Here is a 17,639-nt window from a genome sequence, read left to right as displayed (position 1 = left end):
CTCTCTGAGAGAGGAAGGATGGGAGAGAGGGGGAGAGAGACGGTGGTGAGGGCAGGAGGAGAGGACTTCGCGGCAGCAGCAAGCCTGGCTGACATGTCTTTGTTCAGACCCAGTGCTGCAGTGTGCTGCAGTGCAGATGATGTCATCTCCACCTGCTGGCTGCTGCTCTGAATGCGATGCACGTATACTGCAGAGGGGGGAGGGAGGGAGCACAGAGCGGGAGGGATGGATGAAGGGAGGGAGCATGCATCCAGCCAAACAGAACTACAACAACACTCTAACATCACCAACAGCCTCCCGTGTGCCTTGTTCCTCCCTCTCTTGACAGTGTGTAATAGAAGACGTCTACACGGGTCACTAAGGCTGCAGCGACACAGCTCTGACTGACAGGGAGCCTGGCACATCATATGAACAGTAGCTGACTAATCACTTACCCCCAGAAAACACATGCAGACATGTATTAGCTGACAAACAGGAGCTGCTCAAACTGGGTTTGTGTGTTTGAATGAACAACGGTTTTGTTTCAAATCAAATGAAGGACAGGCCAACATATTCTCATTCTACATGCTGCTTCATCCAATAAAGCTACGGTTGACAGTTTGAAATACACTACATAAGCCCTTAAATGGTTAAGTGAGAAGGGAACAAAAGCACGAGCATAATCACTTCAGGTATAGTCTAAAGCTTCTAGTAATGTGTATGAGAACTTGAGCCACAGGTTTGGAGCAGCACAGCAGAGGACAGCTTACTGTCCTAGCTGAGGGACATGAGGACAGGCCACTATCTAATTTCACTGCAGATACACACTGCCCAGGTTGAGAAGGTGCAAGACAGATATACACACACACACAAACGCGCGAACACACTAACTATGTGATAGACTGTGAAAACTAGGTACAAGCACTTATTTGCAGTGAATTAGCTCTCAATGTATAATGTAGTAGCATGGAGTGGAAAGTACATGGAAGGCCACAGGAGACTAGTTAGGCATCAATGATGAATATTCTACACTTTTTATTCTACACAATACTGAGTATCAATGGTCTGGATGCCAGGCTGACAATACTGAGTCTCAATGGTCTGGATGCCAGGCTAACAATACTGAGTTACAATGGTCTGGATGCCAGGCTGACAATATTGAGTCTCAATGGTCTGGATGCCAGGCTGACAATACTGAGTTACAATGGTCTGGATGCCAGGCTGACAATACTGAGTATCAATGGTCTGGATGCCAGGCTAACAATACTGAGCATCAATGGTCTGGATGCCAGGCTGACAATACTGAGTTACAATGGTCTGGATGCCAGGCTGACAATACTGAGTATCAATGGTCTGGATGCCAGGCTGACAATACTGAGTATCAATGGTCTGGATGCCAGGCTAACAATACTGAGCATCAATGGTCTGGATGCCAGGCTGACAATACTGAGTATCAATGGTCTGGATGCCAGGCTGACAATACTGAGTCTCAATGGTCTGGATGCCAGATTAACAATACTGAGTCACAATGATCTGGATTTAGAGCAGAAGTGTCAGCTGACACCTTCCTCCTCACACACCAACCTGTGGGTCCGTTAATGCCACTCAACCACTGTTCTACAGCTGGACCCCATCATTATCTTTCTGTGACTACTGTAGCAAATGACTGTGCAGCATATTCTCCTGATTGACAGAAGCTGGTATTTGTGCCTGTCTAAAGGAAGAGGTTGCTCGGCCATCTGGCAAGGCTTACACAGCTGGGACCCATGGGTACACTGATAATCAAAAGCTAAGTTGCCTTCTTTCTTTGGCATAATGACCAGCTTTGTTAGTTCTGTCCATTGTGGAGGGTTTCTTTAATAGGGTTTCCTCTTCCTTCAGCTTGTAATGGGTTTATGTGCAGTATTCTTTCTCCTGGACAGAGTGTAGGATATTGATGAGAGGTTTGAAAAGACCAAAAGTTAAGACCACAGAAACAAGTTCATTTTCTTAATTTGTTTGAGGAGAGTGCATTTATCTGAAAACATTGACCCCACAAATGTGTCAGCTTGACCCAACAAAGAAACAACAACAAGGATCGTCATGGGTCAAAATCAGAAGAACACCAGACCTTTCCTATTATGAACACTACATAGATGGAATCTAATGTCCTGTAGTGATTATTGCACGTTAACGTTTTTTTGTCATGAATATTGTTCTGGAGGCAGCTCTGCAGAGTGGTCACTAGTTGGCACAGCCACAAAGTCATAAATTCAGATTTTAAACCGAACCTTAACCACACTGCTAACCCTATTGCCTAACCTTAAATGAAGACCAAAAATACATTTTTTTCCAATAATCTTTACAATATAGTCAATTTTTACTTTGGAGCTGACCCATCTAGCAGAAATAGCTCAGTTCTGCCTCAAGGACAAGACTCATCCCAATAAACATCTACCTGCGTGATTATAGAGGGTCAATGAGAGGAAAAGTGCAGTCTCTGGATGCAGCTTTTATTATTGTAATTGTAATGTTGCTTTATGTTATGCTCTATATTATTATGAGGCGGCGGTAGCCCCGAGGTTAGAGATGCGTGCCAGCAACCGGAGGGTTACCGGTTCGGATTCCACTGCTGATGGGGGTAAAAATCTGCCGGGGTTGAGCCTGCAACCAGAAGGGTTCCTTTGAGCAAGGAACTAATCTGCTCATTGGGCATTTCACCAGCCTCTCCAACCTAATGTGTGTGTGTGTGTGTGTGTGTGTGTGTGCATGCGTGTGTGTGTGTTTGTCGGGGGGGGTGAATCAAAACAAAAGCAGATAAAAACAGAAGACACATTTCCATCTCGAGTGGACTAATAAAGTTTATCCATCTCTAACCTGGTTCGTAACCCCTGGGACCTTCATCGCACATGAATTCTGCAGGAGAAAATCCATGTTGCATCGATTGCACAGTAATGGTTAACAAGTACAGTATATATCAGCAGGAAGTAGGCTTCTCACCTTCTCTCGCAACACATTAGTATTGACTAACGTAAAGCAACAAGTTTAGCTGAGGCTTTTCCTCTATCGTTGTATAATTCAGATAGAATCAGATCATTCATGCAACAGGGTTCTTCTACACTCTACAGGATTCTTCATATATACCAATAGAGGGGCACACAGCTGCAACAAAAAGCCGATGGATGCTTTATACTTCACACATAAGCCTGTTTAGAGACTCCTAATATGACAGTCCCGCTTGGCAAGGTTGGAAATAAGCTAACCAGGTAGTATGCGCCTGACCTCGCGGCATCAGTCCAGCTCCAGAGGTGAAGCAGCTCAATTTCAATTCAACGTCAAGACTGACGAGGCACTCTATATTTCAGACTGCTCTGCTCTCACAAGCCAGTGAACTGCCACGAGAAGAGACGACAAAGGGGAATTACGGCTTGGTATCTGCTATTACAGGAAATGACAAACGCCCGCTGTGCTAATTACTACACAAAACCTATGATGATATCAAACGTGCACTGTAGAGTGTAGCACAGAAGGTATCACACTAGACATGTACACGCATGGCGATGTCCGAAAGTATTGACACCCTTGATAACGACGAGCAATAATGACTGTATACAATCTATAGTTCAAATAGTGAGCTATATTGTATGCTCAAAGAAATTGGGGAAATTACATTATTTTATGCTAATAATATTGCTCGGAGAAAGAGATTTTGTTTAACAAGAAATAAACATTAAAAAAAAGTAGGGGTCAAAATTATTGACACCCCTAAAGATTCTTAGAAATAAAGCAGTCAAAAGTTTGGTATTTGGTTCCATATTCATTGCACGCAATGATTACATCAAGCTTGTGGCTCTACACAATTGTTGGATGCATTTGCAGTTCGTTTTGGTTGTGTTTCAGATTATTTTGTGCCCAATAGAAATTCATGGTAAATAATGCATTATGTAATTTTGAATTCACTTTTATTTTAAATAAGAATAGAATATGTTTCTAAACACTTCTACATTCATGTGGATACTACCCATGATTACAGATAATCCTGAATGAATTGTGAATAATGATGAGTGTGAAAGTTACACTGAGGGTCAAAGATCATACCCCCAAGACATGCTAACCTCCCCTGTTATAGTTAATGGTGAGAGGTTAGCATGTCTTGTGGTTATAGTCTTTGACCCTCTGCAACTAGCCCTACAGTGTCCTATTCATAACACCAGGAAAATGCTATCCTAAAGAAGACACATGGAATGACACTATGATAAATGAAAACACAATACCCTTATGCAGCTGTATGAAGGCACAGTTCACACTTGTTAGTCAGCTAAACAGAAGCAATTTCTTAATCTTTCTTAAAATGTTTGGATTGTATCGCTAGATATTACTGTACTGTTGGAGCTAGAAACATAAGCATTTCTCTGCACCTGTGATAATATCTGCAAAACGGCGTGCACAACCAATAAACATTGATTTGATTTAAATCACTGCATGTTTCACAGCAATGTAAAGTCACCTGTCTGTGTCAGTAATAGTTCTGACTTGTGGTATGATATGACAGCATCCTGGCAAGTAATAGTCCCCCAATGCTATGTGTTGGAAACACACAACTATTGACAGTACACTGTGCTCAGCCTGAGTAAACGGTAACAGTAAGGGGTTAGCTATTAATATTTACCAACAACTATAACTTATGGCAGAGCTATTGAAGAGGCACACAGACACATTTGCTAAAAAAGTTTTATGTGTGGGAACTTGAATTGGGGTTACACAAATTGCCTTAAGGGGAGGCAAAGGGAGAAGACACAAATTGCCTTAAGGGGAGGCAAAGGGAGAAGACACAAATTGCCTTAAGGGGATGCAAAGAGAGAAGACATAAATTGCCTTAAGGGGATGCATAGAGAGAAGACACAAATTGCCTTAAGGGGATGCATAGAGAGAAGACACAAATTGCCTTAAGGGGATGCAAAGAGAGAAGACACAAATTGCCTTAAGGGGATGCAAAGAGAGAAGACACAAATTGCCTTAAGGGGATGCAAAGAGAGAAGACACAAATTGCCTTAACGGGATGCAAAGAGAGAAGACACAAATTGCCTTAAGGGGAGGCAAAGAGAGAAGACACAAATTGCCTTAAGGGGATGCAAAGAGAGAAGACACAAATTGCCTTAAGGGGATGCAAAGAGAAAAGACACAGATTGCCTTAAGGGGATGCATAGAGAGAAGACACAAATTGCCTTAAGGGGATGCAAAGAGAAAAGACACAAATTGCCTTAAGGGGATGCATAGAGAGAAGACACAAATTGCCTTAAGGGGATGCAAAGAGAGAAGACAAAAATTGCCTTAAACATAATGCATAAAGAGAAGAAACAAATGAGTCATGTTCTCCAAAAAGCCAATTCCTCCCTCCACAGGTTCCATTTCTGTAAAGCCATGCCCAGAGGCTGGCCATTCCCAGGTAAGCATTTCCACTTCACTGGAGCTGCTCTCATTCTATCAACCATTTCTGAAAAGACAAACTCCTGCAGCAGTACATTATTACAATTGCATTTGAAACAAACTACGGTAGGTACATTATAATAGCTTCTCTGGTTTCTGTGTTGCTATCATTAGTTTAACAATAATTGACATCTGCCAATGTCCTACAGGATAAACTGACTGCAACATGCCACTCTGAAGTTCTGTTCTACTTTTCACATAGTCAATACATGCAGTCATGTGACACCAACTCGACAGGGCTTTTTAGAGGGTAAAGAACTTAACTTATATTTTTTGCAGAGGGGGAGAGTAATAGGCTACATTCGGAGTTTACATTCAAATCAACAGACTTGTTACAGGTATTAAACATGACGGGAAGAGCTAAAATAACATGATACCAAGTGAACTGCATACTTTTCGCAAATAGACGCGCGCTAATGTCGCTGTCCAATGACCCGTGGTGCTGAAAACGTTCTGGCAGACTTTACAGAATAATCTACGCGAGCGCTCATTTTGCTATCCACTGCATCGTGTTTCTTAAATTCAAAAGCAAGTTGACCAGGAGGGCTACAGCAGGCTACCTTTTGCGTGCTTACTTGATGCTAGAAAACTAATGAATAGTAACTGACTTCTTTAGTTCTCGCGTGCTCATAATACAGACCATACAACGAGACAAAACCAGTTTCACAACTGTGGCATGTTGTAAGATGCATATGATTTAGCGACCGATGCTAAAAAGATGGCATGACCGAACAACAGGATGCGACAGCCACCTAGGCTGACTCCTCGATACTTTTAAATCACATGATCAACAAGAGGGGAGAAATGCGCTATTAGAACCCCGTGAAAAGCGATTTAGTAACAAAACCCTTTTGCAGAATATCGCTGAAGCCATGAGACAAAGTATTTGAAGTGTCCAGTCATCAAAAAGGCATCTCTAGTAGTTGTATCCTAACAACTTCCTTCACCTACACGTGAAAGCATCACCGCCTGTCACCGCCGACAGTTTCAGGCTTTTGGTAACCTACCTGGCTTTTTGAGTAATACTTATGCTGTGATATTAAGCTGTGAAACCATGCTACCATTTAAAGTCTATGCATGTTCAGGATAGTGCTGGAACCAATGATAAGATTCAGTTTAATTGACTATGCAAATAAAACAGAAATGGGATATAATGAGACAGATTGAAAGAGTACAGTGGTAGTTCCACACGAACTACTCTACTGCTACAGTGTGAAATGAAGGAGCCAGTCACAGACAGTGAAACTAAACATTTTGAGAAAGCACACAACAAAACATGACCAACAATAGTAAACGACCAGACTGTCTGCTTAACCTGACAGGGTATAACTCGTCTTGAAACAGTACAGAGTTAATGTACAGTCAGCCTTGGAGTAATACCGCTAACGCCTGTGTAACTTAACTTCCCCTGTTAGTCGCCGGTAGATAACACACAGATACACCACAACACCGTCCACCGCAAATATGCAACTAAACACATCTAACCTTCTACTTCATTCTCCATTGGTAGAATCCCCCTGAAAAGCAAAACTGTTTCCCTTCTCTTTAGGAAAAGCAGATGTCATTCACTGGCATCCTGACAGAAGTCCAAGCATGCTACATTTCAATGATGTGGCACAGTTTCCCAATTCCCACAGTTTATAGGTAATGGATGACGCTATGAGTAAAACTATCCTTGACGTGTAGAAGCTCAATAGAGCACTCATCAACAATAGAACAAAGTGGAAGAGCGACGTGAGGGAAGATAGAGAGAGATAAAGACCGCTCACTACTCTTCCCATCATATCCCCCTCCCCTTCACTGCTTTCTCTCTCCGACCCCTCCTTCCCCTCCTGTGCTTCTCTCTACTCGGTCCCTCACTAGCCTGCAGTAAAATAAAACGTATGGCTGCGAGTAGACGTCGTGCGCACGTGCCGCAGGTAAACAGACGCCCTAGTTATCCCTTCAAGCCGTCGAGCTTTTAAAAGCTCGCGCCAACTTGTCGCTCTCATTACTATTTATAATGTTACTTTTACTTTTTACTTTTTAACTGCCGACCGACACAGAACTGAGGTGGGTAAATGTTTTGTACAATTCGGTTTTTCTCTCGTTAGATTTGATCCTATGGGAAAATATTCGACGTATCCTTCTATGTATCCTGCAGCTAGGCCTACTTCTATGTATCCTGCAGCTAGGCCTACTTCGATTCATTGTCCCTGAAAGTGAGTAGCATTCAAAGGATCCGTTATCTACCGTGGTAAATGTCAGCTCCAGTCTATATCAAAATTATTCATTTGGAGCAAACCGCTTGTTGCTCTGTCTGCGCTAATTTACCGTATTTAGCCTACCTAACATGCACACGGTGACCATGCATTGTGTAGACTACCGTCAGTCCTTTGGTTTGTTATGCGGGTAGGTAGATAGTTTTACTACAGCTCTTTACTTTCAGATTAGATGGAGAACCAACCGGTGAGGTTAGCAGTTCTGTGTGGCTTAATTTGGCGCGCATTGTCTTCCTAACGAACCAGTACCCGATTAGCGAGTGCTCACCGGGACCGTCCAGGACCATGGACAGAGAATGATTAGTGGGTAATAAATAGCCTGTTCTGCAGCCCAGATCTCAGTGTTTTCTGTCCTGCCCATGGCTCCGTACCTGCAGTGCTGCAGAGGAAAGGAAAAGCGCCCCTCCCCCACTCTGCATTATGACAAATCAAGGAAGGCAGGAAGCTGTGTACGTACCATTAGCACATCATAGCACAGTTTCAGAATGAACGGATAAGGGAAAGAGAGCCCAATAGCTTTAGCTTATACCCTACTGCAAATTTAAACTCTTGTTATTATTATTAAAGAATGGGAATTAAATGATGTAGGTTAATGATAATTATGGATCAATACAGGCACACAAATGGTTAAGTGTCGCATTACATATATAGTAGCTCTGGAATGGTGTCTTTTCTTGGTTACGTTTATCTGTGCTGTAGCGCGAGCAAAATGTCATTAAATGAAGCATGTAAAGGCAGCGGTATACAATGCATTAGGTGGACATATGAACATCTATATCGTACTATATTCTTTATTTTAATAGAATAAATAGTGCAGCTGTAAAATGGCTACATATTCACTGAGTGGACAAAACATTATGAACACCAGCTCTTTCCATGACATAGACTGACCAGGTGAATCCAGGTGAAAGCTATGATCCCTTATTGATGTCACTTGCTAAATCCACTTCAATCCGTGTAGATTAGGGGGAGGAGACAGGTTAAAGAATGATTTTTAAGCTTTGAGACAATTGAGACATGGATTGTGTATATTTAAGTGCTTTTAAATGGGGTATGGTAGTAGGTGCCAGGTGCACCGGTTTGTGTCAAGAACTGCAGCGCTGCTGGGTTTTTCATGCTCAACAGTTTCCCGTGTGTATCAAGAATGGTCCACCACCCAAAGGACATCCAGCTAATTTGACACAACTGTGGGAAGCATTGGAGTCAACATGGGACAGCATCCCTGTGAAACGCTTTTGACACCTTGTAGAGTCCATGCCCCGACAAATTGAGGCTGTTCTGAGGGCAAAGGGCAAGGGGGATGATACTATTGTATCACCTTGTTCTCTTGTCACTAAGGTTACTGACAATTAGTATGTTAATCATATCAGCCACTGCAGCATTAAGAAAACCACAATCTATCCACTTTGATTTACATTGAGTTGAGTGTTTCTTAAATAGAGCATTGCAACAATGTAGTATGTAAAACAAGCATTTGTAGCATTTCGCTACACTCGCATTAACATCTGCTAACCATGTGTATGTGACAAATCAAAATTGATTTAAAGAAAAGGGGAAACTCGCATCCCTTCAGTCCTGCCAGGTTTATGGAAAAAAGACTATACTAAATAGAAAGGAAATCTCCAGCACACAAACAATTGCTATGTTGAGTTTTTAAACATGAATGGATCAACTGACACCAGTCTGAATCAGTTTCTCTCACCAATCATCTGGATCCAATCTGAATCAATTCACCTGAGACAAGTGACCAAGGGATGGCCTGTTCAACCACCCAGGCTTAGGTTGCGCCCCACATGCTACCCTATGCCACACATAGGACTCTGGTCAAAAGTAGTGCACTATATAGGGAATAGGGTGGTATCTGGGACTATACCAGCTGCTTCAGGGCTCTGTCGATTCTAGCAGGATGAACTTAACAAACACCATGTAGTATTTATAAGTATCATCAGGACAGGCATGAGGCAACAGAGTCATTTATCTGAAAACCCAGCATGAAATCTTTGGTCATGAACAGAGTGGAAAAATACATCAAATAAATGATTACCATACATGGCAAAAGACAGGATCCAAAATAACCGGCAAAATGCAACCACAACCAAAACCACAAGCACAAGCACAAGCACAAGCACAACCACAAGCACAACCACAAGCACAACCACAAGCACAACCACAACCACAAGCACAACCACAACCACAACCACAACCACAAGCAAGATAATATCGAGGCAGAGAGCGGGAGTGAGGAAAGAGTTAATAGAAGTAGTAAGGTAATAGATCAGACTCTGTTTTCCCTCAGCTCCTTAGCTTACTGTGGAGTGTAGAGTAGTGAGACTGGTTCTATGAATGGACCTGTGAGGCAGAGACGGTAGGGTGAGTGTACTGTATGAATGGACCAGTGAGGCAGATAGAGTAGGGTGAGTGTACTGTATGAATGGACCTGTGAGGCAGATAGAGTAGGGTGAGCGTACTGTATGAATGGACCTGTGAGGCAGATAGAGTAGGGTGAGTGTACTGTATGAATGGACCTGTGAGGCAGATAGAGTAGGGTGAGCGTACTGTATGAATGGACCTGTGAGGCAGATAGAGTAGGGTGAGTGTACTGTATGAATGGACCTGTGAGGCAGATAGAGTAGGGTGAGCGTACTGTATGAATGGACCAGTGAGGCAGATAGAGTAGGGTGAGTGTACTGTATGAATGGACCAGTGAGGCAGATAGAGTAGGGTGAGTGTACTGTATGAATGGACCTGTGAGGCAGAGACGGTAGGGTGAGTGTACTGTATGAATGGACCTGTGAGGCAGATAGAGTAGGGTGAGTGTACTGTATGAATGGACCTGTGAGGCAGATAGAGTAGGGTGAGTGTACTGTATGAATGGACCTGTGAGGCAGATAGAGTAGGGTGAGTGTACTGTATGAATGGACCTGTGAGGCAGATAGAGTAGGGTGAGCGTACTGTATGAATGGACCTGTGAGACAGATAGAGTAGGGTGAGTGTACTGTATGAATGGACCAGTGAGGCAGATAGAGTAGGGTGAGTGTACTGTATGAATGGACCTGTGAGACAGATAGAGTAGGGTGAGTGTACTGTATGAATGGACCTGTGAGGCAGATAGAGTAGGGTGAGCGTACTGTATGAATGGACCAGTGAGGCAGATAGAGTAGGGTGAGTGTACTGTATGAATGGACCAGTGAGGCAGATAGAGTAGGGTGAGTGTACTGTATGAATGGACCAGTGAGGCAGATAGAGTAGGGTGAGCGTACTGTATGAATGGACCTGTGAGGCAGATAGAGTAGGGTGAGCGTACTGTATGAATGGACCTGTGAGGCAGATAGAGTAGGGTGAGCGTACTGTATGAATGGACCTGTGAGGCAGATAGAGTAGGGTGAGTGTACTGTATGAATGGACCTGTGAGGCAGATAGAGTAGGGTGAGCGTACTGTATGAATGGACCTGTGAGGCAGAGACGGTAGGGTGAGTGTACTGTATGAATGGACCAGTGAGGCAGATAGAGTAGGGTGAGTGTACTGTATGAATGGACCAGTGAGGCAGATAGAGTAGGGTGAGTGTACTGTATGAATGGACCAGTGAGGCAGATAGAGTAGGGTGAGTGTACTGTATGAATGGACCAGTGAGGCAGATAGAGTAGGGTGAGCGTACTGTATGAATGGACCTGTGAGACAGATAGAGTAGGGTGAGTGTACTGTATGAATGGACCAGTGGGGCAGATAGAGTAGGGTGAGCGTACTGTATGAATGGACCTGTGAGACAGATAGAGTAGGGTGAGTGTACTGTATGAATGGACCTGTGGGGCAGATAGAGTAGGGTGAGTGTACTGTATGAATGGACCTGTGAGACAGATAGAGTAGGGTGAGTGTACTGTATGAATGGACCTGTGGGGCAGATAGAGTAGGGTGAGTGTACTGTATGAATGGACCTGTGGGGCAGATAGAGTAGGGTGAGCGTACTGTATGAATGGACCTGTGAGACAGATAGAGTAGGGTGAGTGTACTGTATGAATGGACCTGTGAGGCAGATAGAATAGGGTGAGTGTACTGTATGAATGGACCTGTGAGGCAGATAGAGTAGGGTGAGCGTACTGTATGAATGGACCTGTGAGGCAGATAGAGTAGGGTGAGCGTACTGTATGAATGGACCTGTGAGGCAGATAGAGTAGGGTGAGCGTACTGTATGAATGGACCTGTGAGGCAGATAGAGTAGGGTGAGTACTGTATGAATGGACCTGTGAGGCAGATAGAGTGTATGAATGGACCTGTGAGGCAGATAGAGTAGGGTGAGCGTACTGTATGAATGGACCTGTGAGGCAGATAGAGTAGGGTGAGCGTACTGTATGAATGGACCTGTGAGGCAGATAGAGTAGGGTGAGCGTACTGTATGAATGGACCTGTGAGGCAGATAGAGTAGGGTGAGCGTACTGTATGAATGGACCTGTGAGGCAGATAGAGTAGGGTGAGGGTACTGTATGAATGGACCTGTGAGGCAGATAGAGTAGGGTGAGGGTACTGTATGAATGGACCTGTGAGGCAGATAGAGTAGGGTGAGGGTACTGTATGAATGGACCTGTGAGGCAGATAGAGTAGGGTGAGCGTACTGTATGAATGGACCTGTGAGGCAGATAGAGTAGGGTGAGCGTACTGTATGAATGGACCTGTGAGGCAGATAGAGTAGGGTGAGCGTACTGTATGAATGGACCTGTGAGGCAGATAGAGTAGGGTGAGCGTACTGTATGAATGGACCTGTGAGGCAGATAGAGTAGGGTGAGCGTACTGTATGAATGGACCTGTGAGGCAGATAGAGTAGGGTGAGGGTACTGTATGAATGGACCTGTGAGGCAGATAGAGTAGGGTGAGGGTACTGTATGAATGGACCTGTGAGGCAGATAGAGTAGGGTGAGTGTACTGTATGAATGGACCTGTGAGGCAGATAGAGTAGGGTGAGTGTACTGTATGAATGGACCTGTGAGGCAGATAGAGTAGGGTGAGCGTACTGTATGAATGGACCTGTGAGGCAGATAGAGTAGGGTGAGTGTACTGTATGAATGGACCTGTGAGGCAGATAGAGTAGGGTGAGTGTACTGTATGAATGGACCTGTGAGGCAGATAGAGTAGGGTGAGCGTACTGTATGAATGGACCTGTGAGGCAGATAGAGTAGGGTGAGTGTACTGTATGAATGGACCAGTGAGGCAGATAGAGTAGGGTGAGTGTACTGTATGAATGGACCTGTGAGGCAGATAGAGTAGGGTGAGTGTACTGTATGAATGGACCTGTGAGGCAGATAGAGTAGGGTGAGTGTACTGTATGAATGGACCTGTGAGGCAGATAGAGTAGGGTGAGTGTACTGTATGAATGGACCTGTGAGGCAGATAGAGTAGGGTGAGTGTACTGTATGAATGGACCTGTGAGGCAGATAGAGTAGGGTGAGTGTACTGTATGAATGGACCTGTGAGGCAGATAGAGTAGGGTGAGTGTACTGTATGAATGGACCTGTGAGGCAGATAGAGTAGGGTGAGTGTACTGTATGAATGGACCTGTGAGGCAGATAGAGTAGGGTGAGGGTACTGTATGAATGGACCTGTGAGGCAGATAGAGTAGGGTGAGTGTACTGTATGAATGGACCTGTGAGGCAGATAGAGTAGGGTGAGCGTACTGTATGAATGGACCTGTGAGGCAGATAGAGTAGGGTGAGTGTACTGTATGAATGGACCTGTGAGGCAGATAGAGTAGGGTGAGCGTACTGTATGAATGGACCTGTGAGGCAGATAGAGTAGGGTGAGTGTACTGTATGAATGGACCTGTGAGACAGAGACAGTAGGGTGAGTGTACTGTATGAATGGACCTGTGAGGCAGATAGAGTAGGGTGAGCGTACTGTATGAATGGACCTGTGAGGCAGATAGAGTAGGGTGAGCGTACTGTATGAATGGACCTGTGAGGCAGATAGAGTAGGGTGAGCGTACTGTATGAATGGACCTGTGAGGCAGATAGAGTAGGGTGAGCGTACTGTATGAATGGACCTGTGAGGCAGATAGAGTAGGGTGAGCGTACTGTATGAATGGACCTGTGAGGCAGATAGAGTAGGGTGAGCGTACTGTATGAATGGACCTGTGAGGCAGATAGAGTAGGGTGAGCGTACTGTATGAATGGACCTGTGTGGCAGATAGAGTAGGGTGAGTGTACTGTATGAATGGACCTGTGAGGCAGATAGAGTAGGGTGAGTGTACTGTATGAATGGACCTGTGAGGCAGATAGAGTAGGGTGAGCGTACTGTATGAATGGACCTGTGAGGCAGATAGAGTAGGGTGAGCGTACTGTATGAATGGACCTGTGAGGCAGATAGAGTAGGGTGAGCGTACTGTATGAATGGACCTGTGAGGCAGATAGAGTAGGGTGAGCGTACTGTATGAATGGACCTGTGAGGCAGATAGAGTAGGGTGAGTGTACTGTATGAATGGACCTGTGAGGCAGATAGAGTAGGGTGAGTGTACTGTATGAATGGACCTGTGAGACAGAGACAGTAGGGTGAGTGTACTGTATGAATGGACCTGTGAGGCAGATAGAGTAGGGTGAGCGTACTGTATGAATGGACCTGTGAGGCAGATAGAGTAGGGTGAGTGTACTGTATGAATGGACCTGTGAGGCAGATAGAGTAGGGTGAGTGTACTGTATGAATGGACCTGTGAGGCAGATAGAGTAGGGTGAGTGTACTGTATGAATGGACCTGTGAGGCAGATAGAGTAGGGTGAGCGTACTGTATGAATGGACCTGTGAGGCAGATAGAGTAGGGTTAGTGTACTGTATGAATGGACCTGTGAGGCAGATAGAGTAGAGTGAGCGTACTGTATGAATGGACCTGTGAGGCAGATAGAGTAGGGTGAGTGTACTGTATGAATGGACCTGTGAGGCAGATAGAGTAGGGTGAGTGTACTGTATGAATGGACCTGTGAGGCAGATAGAGTAGGGTGAGCGTACTGTATGAATGGACCTGTGAGGCAGATAGAGTAGGGTGAGTGTACTGTATGAATGGACCTGTGAGGCAGATAGAGTAGGGTGAGTGTACTGTATGAATGGACCTGTGAGGCAGATAGAGTAGGGTTAGTGTACTGTATGAATGGACCTGTGAGGCAGATAGAGTAGGGTGAGTGTACTGTATGAATGGACCTGTGAGGCAGATAGAGTAGGGTGAGTGTACAGTATGAATGGACCTGTGAGGCAGATAGAGTAGGGTGAGTGTACTGTATGAATGGACCAGTGAGGCAGATAGAGTAGGGTGAGTGTACTGTATGAATGGACCTGTGAGGCAGATAGAGTAGGGTTAGTGTACTGTATGAATGAATGGTGGAGAGATACACTGGTTCCGCCGCACCACGTCTGCCTGGGAGACGGTGGTTCTTGATTATTCAATCCCACTCCCTCAAGGGGCGTCTGCAATGCAGCTGTCCCGTCAGCCCACTCCTGTACTCTCCTCCCCTCTCTTCACCATGCCCTACTTTAGCCTGTCAATGCACAGTCGTACACACACTGCAGTAGCAACACTCTCTCCCAGCTAAGCTCCACACACACACACGCACACGCACGCACACACACTCATCCCTGCAGTGTCTCACTCTATCGCAGTCTAAATATACTAATTCACAAGACTTCTTGCTGTGAAGCCCTTGAGCCCGAGTCGTCATTGTGCAGCCAGTCTAAATTCCCATGTGTGCCGAGCAACATACACTCACGTATGTCATAGTGGTTCTAGGAGATCTATTTGCAGTAATGCCAACACTCTTAACATCCATGATCAACTTAGTTGATTCACTGCAGCTATTAGATATTGATCCTGACATGTCTATCAGAACACAATAGCATCGTCTGAAAGACACAGGACAAGGATTGGTGCTCTTCATGGTTCTGGGCCATGGTCCAAATCAAACCCAAGATGAACTGAGTTTCTACTACAGTTGATCCACTGCAATTGGGTCGTTCCACGAACGGAGTGCCGTTTCACTTTGATATTTTGCACCAATATTGAAGGTTGAAAGGCCGTTTTATTAAACCAAGTGCCCTTCAATATAGACCACATGAAGAATTCATTCAATCAGATGTTTTATGTATGAATAAAGACTTGCTTAAAGTGTGAAAATCCTGCATTTTGACATGTCCCTCTGTGACTTCTAGGAAGATTGTAACCCACTTAACCCCAACATCTCTCCACGTTTTATCATTACTGTAAAGCCCCCGCTATTGTTTCTTTGACAAAGTCATTTAAGTTATTTCATGCGATTCATCTAATCACGTGAAAGGTCTGTCCCTCGTTTTAATGTCAACCCTGTCACGTGAACTGAACTCTGGTTTCAATATGGTGTAAGGATATGTGCATATTTTTTCATGTTCAAAAGAAACATTGAATCTCTAAAAGGCAAATGGTCATGTAAAAAGCAAGAGCTGGTTGTACTGTTTTTGGGCCATTTTCTAGTGTTTTGTGGTGGAAAACTGAGGGCGTCAAGCACAACACGTCAACCCTGTTCCCCATAGATAGACAGGCTAGAATTTCTTAAGCAATTCATTTGTAATTGTAATGAAGCTTGCATTCAATTGCCCCTCCCTGTTGCACACAACAAGCTCCCATTTCCCCTGACATGGGATTTATGGCTGATTGAATCGTTAACCCTGTTACGGTCAACCCTGTTACTTTATGTGGCACTTAATAGTCTCCTAGTGTAGTCATTTTGGTATTAACCTCTTGAGATGGGAAAATGTGTTTTGTATTAAGTTGAACATGTGCTCTGTATGGCAGAATGTTAAAACTAGGTGAAATAAAACCTTTACACTACCCAAAAGGTACTCATTTGACCTAACTATTGATCCTGACACCAGAAAACATTGAAGACACAGAACAAGACTAGTGTTCTCCATGGTCCTGAAATAAAACCTGATCCCAAGATCCCAATGGAGTTGACTCACTGCTGCTATCACACCTGATGACTGATGACTAGTGTTCTCCATGGTCCTGAAAGCCCATAATGAAGTTGATTCACTGCAGATATTGATTCCGAAATGTCTATCAGACCACATTATTAACACTACAGGATCCTCTCACAGATACAGGACAACAGGAAAAGGACTAGTGCTCTCCAATGTACTGAAATCCAACTCAATCTTCAAGTAATTACTGTCCATCATGGACAATGGACACGCCACCACACAGCCACATGCCTCTAGAACAGACTCTAATGTAAATGGACAGATAGTTGTGATTTGTGACACTCAGAGCAGCAACACGACAGCACAGCAGAGAGTCATTTAGGATGAGCCAGCAGATAGCACTTCACTGGTGCCCAGGGCAGAAGGACAGGGAGAGGGAGAGCAAGAGATAGAGAGAAAGAGAGAGGGGAAGTAGAGAAAGAGGGGAAAGCAGAGAGAGAGAAGGAGAGAGTGGGAAGCAGAGAGTGAGAGAAAGAGAGACAGGGAAGGAGAACGAGAGAGAAAGAGAGACAGGGAAGGAGAACGAGAGAGAAAGAGAGACAGGGAAGGAGAACGAGAGAGAAAGAGAGACAGGGAAGGAGAACGAGAGAGAAAGAGAGACAGGGAAGGAGAACGAGAGAGAAAGAGACGGGGAAAGAGAATGAGAGAGAAAGAGACGGGGAAGCAGGGAGAGAAAGAGACGGGGAAGCAGAGAGAGAAAGAGAGGGGGAAGCAGAGAGAGAAAGAGAGGGGGAAGCAGAGAGAGAAAGAGAGGGGGAAGCAGAGAGAGAAAGAGAGGGGGAAGCAGAGAGAGAAAGAGAGGGGAAGCAGGGAGATCGAGAGAGAGGGGGAAGCAGAGAGAGAAAGAGAGGGGGAAGCAGAGAGAGAAAGAGAGGGGGAAGCAGAGAGAGAAAGAGAGGGGGAAGCAGAGAGAGAAAGAGAGGGGGAAGCAGAGAGAGAAAGAGAGGGGGA

At 44.6% G+C, this 17,639-nt stretch overlaps 1 protein-coding gene across 1 annotated transcript in view; it reads right to left on the bottom strand.

The window, feature by feature from the left end:
* LOC135528246 (calmodulin-binding transcription activator 1-like) overlaps nt 1–17,639 on the bottom strand; it is a 477,130-nt gene that overhangs the window by 18,021 nt on the left and 441,470 nt on the right.

The sequence above is a fragment of the Oncorhynchus masou genome, chromosome 33 (genome assembly GCF_036934945.1).
Source record: "Oncorhynchus masou masou isolate Uvic2021 chromosome 33, UVic_Omas_1.1, whole genome shotgun sequence".
In the NCBI taxonomy this organism is placed as follows: Eukaryota; Metazoa; Chordata; class Actinopteri; order Salmoniformes; family Salmonidae; genus Oncorhynchus; species Oncorhynchus masou.
The sequence above is the reverse complement of the archived record's forward strand: the minus strand, read 5'-3'. Positions and strand labels throughout refer to the sequence as shown.